The sequence below is a fragment of the Haliaeetus leucocephalus genome, unplaced genomic scaffold (assembly GCF_000737465.1).
Source record: "Haliaeetus leucocephalus isolate CR32 unplaced genomic scaffold, Haliaeetus_leucocephalus-4.0 Scaffold251, whole genome shotgun sequence".
Classification (NCBI taxonomy): domain Eukaryota; kingdom Metazoa; phylum Chordata; class Aves; order Accipitriformes; family Accipitridae; genus Haliaeetus; species Haliaeetus leucocephalus.
In genome coordinates, this window is record NW_010972687.1 from 12,004,419 (window position 1) to 12,011,737 (window position 7,319).

Genomic DNA, 7,319 nt, shown 5'->3' on the forward strand with positions numbered 1-7,319 from the left:
CCCCCCTCCTCCGCCCCCGCCCCGCCCCCCCCCCCCCGGCAGTCACTTCAGTCTGTGACAGCAACCTGAACCTGACCTTGCTGAGAGGTGATGGCTCGGCACTCCCGTAAGTGATTTACTGATTCAAAATAGCTGTGGCACCACTGCTGCTCTTGAAGGGAGCTCTTTCCATTCCACTGGGTGTATGTTGTCTTTTAAAAAGAAAAAAGGGGGGAAAAAAGCTAAAGGTGGCAAGCACGACTCAAATGTGAAACATGACAAACGTGCAAGTTCAGGCGTTCCTGGCTGGGTGGCAAAGTACGGCCGGCAGCTCTACCCAGTGACGCCTTGGTGCTGCCGAGCTGCAGTTCTCCACGCAGGGAGAGGCTGCCATCCTCCGCCATCTCACCTGTGCGCTGCTTGTCCTGGTTTCGCACATCACCCGTGGTTCAGCAGCGTGGGTTAAAATGGAAAATGCAGCAGTGCTAACGAGTTGCCAGTAAGCTGAATTTGGACAGTATCACAGGGAAGGAGACTGGAGGGACCAATTGTAGAGTGGAAAATTTCCTGGTCTATCCCTAAATCCGCAAACAGCTATAAAACAGTCTGAAAAGGGTATCAAGCATTTAAAAAACATAAATTCAAAACCTTTTGATCTCTTAGTCTGTATGAATCCCTGACATTTACACTTATTAACAATATAGATTTCTTGTCGTTAGTAAGACAACGTGGTTGTTTTTTTTTATTTTTCCAGACTCTTGTTTTTATGATTTTGGACATTTTTCTAGGAGGTCTTTATTTGTGCCCACGGAGGTACCAGTTGTGGTTATGTCTAATTTGCCTTCAGAAGGACACCGTGTGAGGCATGCCCAGCCACTGATCTCCCCTTGCACAGACAGGGGCACTGGAAACCACTTCCAGCCCAGCACCCTGCCCATGGTGTTTCAGCTGCATGTGTTTAGATGATGAACACCCTTATCTGATGCCTGCAAAGAACAGCTGCGATGGTTGCTTCCATTCTGCTTTAAGCTTCTCATTACTGTTAAGGGACTTACTTCACAAGAACCCTGTGAATGTAGAGAAAGTATTGTTCTCCCCACTTTCCAGATGAGAAATTGCAGCATAAAGAGGCAGTATTGCTTGCCTCAGGTCATGCATATAGTGTGTGGTAAAAACAGAAATTTAATCCAAAGTTTGGGTAGAGATCTAACCACAAGCTCCTTTTCTTTCTCAAGCTCTGTTTCTCAGGACTCCGCTCCTGAAAAATTCTTGGGCAAAGGAGCAAAGCAATATTGAAGAAGACACACTAACAGAAATTCTGTTGAACTTGTGCAAAAAAAAGTGTTGTTAAATGCAAATGTTGCAAGTAGGCATATTTACACAGAGAACTTCTGCAGAAACATTATCCTCCTGGTTTGGTAAGTGTACAAACCAAGAAGGGGAACACCATGCAACATGTTGCTTCAGTGTTGTGCCTTTAAGACATGTGATGTAACTAAGAACTTCCAGCTTTTATTGGCCACATTTCATGCAGGAGCAGGTGAATCACAGGAGCATCACAGGAATCTTAGGCCAAAGCTGCTAACACATTAACAATTCCCATGAAGGACTGTCCACATTAGGAGTACCACTGTATTCTAAAGAGTTGTGGCATTTTCATCAGACCCTGTGCTAACACACGGTTTGAACTGTTCCACACAGAAATTCCTCTCAAGGAACAACGATGTGTCAAGTGCATGCATCCACAGTCATCCGTGTTAGATGGTTCCGGTACATCTTCAGAGTTTCGGGCATCTCCCCTGCCACGTGTCTCAACGGACACTAGAGAGCCCACAGGCACGTTGCGTAGCCCAGTAGCATGAATCTGTAAGAAGCCAACCCCTCCAGGTCCAGCAGCAGAGTCAGGAGATTGATCTGCTTTACGAAAGCGCATGCCAAATACATGTCAGAAGACAGTCATGTGAGGCTGCTTCTGGCAGCAATGGTATGTATTCAGCTGCCATAGTTACTAACAAAGTACTAATCGTGTAGTGTGTGAGAACAAACTGTGTACAGAGCCAGCCATGCTTGCAAATAAACTCAACTAAGCCTTCAATAGTTTGAACTAAGTTGGACAAATGTGCTCCGACCAACAGATTGTACTCTGAATTATTATGGTTAGTTCCTCAAAAGCATAGTCACGCTGTCTTTACCTCTTCCCAAGTATCTCTCTTGTGTCCTTCTGACTAAATACTGACCATTCTCCTGATTTGTTTCCCCAGTGACAGCCTTGCCCGTATTGCTGACTACTTTTACTAATTACTTCTTCCATATCCAAAGTTAGGCAAGAACGTTATCTTTCAAAAACTTTTTCCTCTCCCGCTGTCCTCAGGGCCTCATGCCGAAGCATGAAAAAATGGTCAGGCAGAAATAACTCAATATTTATATGAACCTTTGGTGATAAATTGTATTCTTCCCACCCTGTGGGCCAGGGTGCTTGCTAGTTGGCATATCAAACACAACAAATAGAAATCCATCATTGCTGCCTTTGATGGTGTCTGTGAAAAAAAGAGATTGCTTTTTAAAAGGGAAAAATTACTTTATAATTCTAAATATAACAATGTGTTGTTCTCCTTTTTTAAATGAATGATAAAATGAACATGTTAGCTGTGATTAAATGGCAGTGTGTGGGTATAACACTCATAAACACTATGGAATTCCTCTATTTCTAGTGTAGCCATATACAAGTCAGTGAAGGTGTGGACCAGCAATTACAAGCGGTTAAGGTAGCTATTCACTGAACTGCGTTAGCTGACCATAACTGCATTCCTTACCTGTGGCAACTGTGTGCCTTCATCCCGGCAGCCTAGACAAATGTGGTTTGTTTTGCAGTTGCCACAGGCAAGGAACCAGGAGTATGGTCCGTTAATGTGGCTCAGCTAACAGGAGGCAACGTGTTATGCTTTGCTCAGTCGTTTGCAAGGAAGGAGGGGTCTGTTCATGGCCAAGGCTGAAGGTGAGTCCAGTCATAACCACCAGCTTTAAAAGGAAGTCAGCCCAGTGAGTGGGGGTGATGGAGGTGGAGAAGAAAGGCTAGCTTCTTACTTGTCTTCTCTGCTAAAAGAGGAAGCTACTGGGGATATTCACTTTCCAGTGTTTTCTCTAAATGGTTCTTCTCTGTGAGTGAGTCTGGGTAAGGGAAAAACTTGCTTTTTCCAGAGCAAGCAGAAGTTTCACCTGGAAGTCCCAGCAAACTCTCTGAATCTGCATGCGTTTTGAATACAAGCCCCTCTACATGGCCTGGTAACTGTCCATGTAAAAGCTGATGCACCATACCCGCTCCCTTATGGCTTTATAGGTAGCATATGTCTTTTTCTGAATTAGATCCAGAGACCTGAAACACAAGCTGAAGTGCTCTTTCACCAAGTAGCGTGAGGCAGATTTACCACTCACGAAGAAAGTGTGGGGAGAACGGAAAAGAATGCGTGTCCTCTTGACTCAGTCACTTCTCACTCAACATGTAAAGACCTGAACTTGGCAAAGTAGCTCAGAGTTTTTCTGCATGATAAAAAGAAGATCCTTGAACAAAAGAAGCTCACCAAAAGAAAATCCAGAGGGATTTTCTCAGATAATAGTACTAGTAATAGAAATAATATTTTTTCTGACAGAAATGCAACCCCACAAACAATGGCGTTTTTTTACACTTGCAAGAACCAGGGCTGGTAGTTAGGTTTCTAATATATTTTCTGTAACTTCCCTTAATTTTGATTCTGTGCATGTACATGGCTTTGGAAAGTCGTAATTATTTAACATGCATCTCTGTTTCCTCTCTCACCCTCTGGCTGTCTGGTCTGTTTAGGTTGCATATTTCTGTTATGTTTGTGCTCTCTTTGCACATTGCCCAGTATTAAGCAACTCCCAATTTGTTTGGCTTCTCTACTTGCTATTGTGATACAAATAATAAATAATTCTACACTTTTAAACTTCATTATTATTTCAGAAGCTCTAGGGATTAACTTCATTTTCCTGTTTATGAAAATATAGTTTTATTGGTTTTACCAGAGATCAGGGGCATTTCATTAGGAACTGTAAAAAGCACGCTTTGTGTTTTACAGGCTTTGCAACATGCTACTATGAAACTGGGTAGAATGGTCTGGGATGGGAGGAAAACCCCTGGAATCCTCTGTGACATCTGATTTTTCTCATCATTGCTGTTAATAGTCCTAGGTGCCTTGCTAAGGGCACAGAGAGTTTTACAGACTTATCTCATTCGTACTGCTGGCTAGGTTTAAGTATTTTCCTAGGAAGCTTTTATTCATCTGGGAAAAAGTCCTCTGAAGTCAATAGGAGCTGTGTGTAAGTGACTTATTAGGTCTCTGAACCATTTACGATCATCCTTCCTAGCATCCAGCCAGCACTTTGAAGGCTGACATTGCTTCCTTGTTTTTGTTCTGTAAGTTAATTATCTTCTTTTTTCTTTCAGAGTTTTTGATTGCCACTTCCATTAACGATTTATACTCGCTGTTTTTTTGAATGCAACCATATCAGCCCTGTTCTGAACTGCAAACTAGGTGGACTTACATTCTCACTCCTATAAGCATGCCTGTCCCTGCAGCAGAACCATGTCAATTTAACCAAGGAACAGTGACAAGATGGCAACTCTTCATCTGGTAACAATATAAATCCCCATTGCTTTTTTTTTACTTTAAGCTGTTCAAACCCATTTGCCTCTGCCCCTGCCCCCAAGGACCATAAACAGGAAACCACCATTCCTAATACTTTCAGAATAATTCTATTTCTGACTTTAAAAAAATACAACAGGATGCTGTATCCAGTATCAGGGGTATTTTATGCTTCTAAGGTGAATTCTGTCCTCTTCATGAAACATTTTCTTGGTTCCTAAACACAGGGAAGTACCCCAACCTGATGCTGACCTTAGAACTTGAATGACTTAGTGGAGATGTGCCACTGTCTTCAGTGAGACGAATTTTTTACCTTGTGTGCTCAGCTTCCTAACACAGTGCTTTGTGTGCCTGGGTCTTTTTTCTTTATACCAGGAGCTTTCATATTCAGTTCCACCTTATAAATTTCAGTGTATCTTTTCCACTGTTTTGGTTTTGGTTTTTTTTCCCTACACTGTACAGTGTTTATTGTAGCTAGTTTAATTTCATTATTTACTTTTAAGCAGTGAACAGAATCTTACTCAGCTGATGGATAGGTAGTACTAAAAGCCTGCTTGCAGCAGTATTTGGCTGTGCCATCAGCCACTCCATTAAGATGCCTTCCTTGTTTATGTAACTGGCAGTAAATTGCATCAACTCATATATTGTTGGTATTTTTGATCTCTTGCCAACCTGCTAGATTAATTTTGAATTGCTTTTATTCCTAGGCCACCAAAGATTGACGACATGTGTTTTGAACAGGACATTCGTATTCATGAGAAAAAACCAACCACCCTCAGCATCTGAACAGTGACTGTATGCCCTGAAGTGTATGCTTTTTGAACTTGCAACTGGGATTTCAGACAGTATTATCATTAAATACTGGTATTTATTTTGTGTTCATAGTACTGGTCAAAAGAGGTGGGGCTCACAACAGAACTAGATGATGTGCTGGGGAAAACGTGCTGAGATGTTTCCTAGAACAGGAATCCCACTAACTGCTAGCAGAGTTGGGAGAATTTCAGAAAACTCTCAGGTCAAGCCAAAGGCAGTATATATGTAAGTTGCCTTAAAAATTAGACTCAAATGCTATCCATGCCACAGAAAATGTGTGTGTGAGGTTACACAGGGTTTTTTTATCACTACGCCATCAGCCTCACTGACTCATTCTTGGGGAAGGTGTAGTTTTGCACGTCCAGCTGTACTGCCAGACAGAGTTTGCCACAACAGGGCACGGGTGTCTGCACATGGCTGGGCCCAAGCACCTGCCTTTTTATTCCTGAATTGAACAAGCCCATTGATGTAGCAAATAACATTGATAATGGAGTACAAGTCACATGAATGTTGTCCATAGTATTAGGTAGGAGAATGTTTTCCTGAAGGGTGAATGGATGATAACATCCATTCTGAATGCTAGTCTCAGATTTGCAAAGGGAGATGAAATCTCGATCTGTGCCAAAACTGCAAAAGAGGACAAAAGTATGCATCTAGTTTGAAATATGACTAAGATGCACCCACAGTAAGAGAAGTATGAAGTATGAAGTTCCATGAATGCTGGAATCCATAAATTCTAGTTTCTTAGGATTTCTATCCTGTGATTAATTCCCTGGTGTCTCGTAAAAAGTCAAATGACCGAAGTTTTTCTTGCAGTGGAGACATTCAAAAAGTCTCTACTGTGTGATTTCTCCACAGTCTAATGAAGGGAAATAACATTCTGTAGTTGCCCATCTCCCGGGCAGGGTTTCTCTTCTCTCTTGGACTACCTCTTTTAATGAAACTTGTAGGGACTTACAAGGTGGGACTTTACCTTTTATGACAAACAGACACACACAGCACACACAACTTGAACTAAGGTAAAAAACCCCTTTACTTACGCAGACAAAAGAAGAGAAACTCTAGCACAAAACTGAAAAAATCAGCAAATAGAATAACAGGAAAATAGCTTTAGAGAAATCTCAGATTTTCACATATATGTATTTGGGAGAATTGGCCTTGAAAATGGGACTATCCAATTACCCAATTGACATGATGAAAATCATAACTGCCATAGGCAGCCAGAATACATTTTTTTCCGGCAATATATGGTGGCAGTAAGTTCTGCCAGCTAATCACACTGTAAATCCAAATATTCTCTGAAACTCTCTTTCCTCTCTATCTTGAGTGACTGCCTTTTCTCCCCTGTGGCACAAAATTGAGAAAGCAACATTTAATCAACCGTTTTCTTTCCCTTTACTAGTCTTTATTTAATCTTAATTCACTTCCTTTCCTCACGAAACCATGCGAAATGTGGGAAGCTTTCCTCAGAGGTGACTGTTGAGCTCTCTGTAGCAGCATTGCTATAAAACATATCAGAGCATCGGGATATCTAACCTGAATTAACTACAATCCTACTGTATCCAAAGACAAAAAGAAATAGACATATGTTTCTACAATAAGGGGATTTAATGCCTTGGAAGTCATCCTGCAAAAAAATAAATAGTTCACCTGTATGAATTAATTGGTAAGTTGCAAACTAAAAGATTATCAAGTATGGCCTTCTGAGAAGTGTCAAAAGAAGTGGATTCCAGAGGTATGAGTCCTCAGTGGAAGTAGCATGCTGTCATGCCTTCAGGGTTTTACCTGGCAGCCAGCAGCAGGAGCAGTGCAGTAGGTTGGTACTGGTGTAACAAGGGTGAGATGGCCAAAGCTTCCTTCCCACTT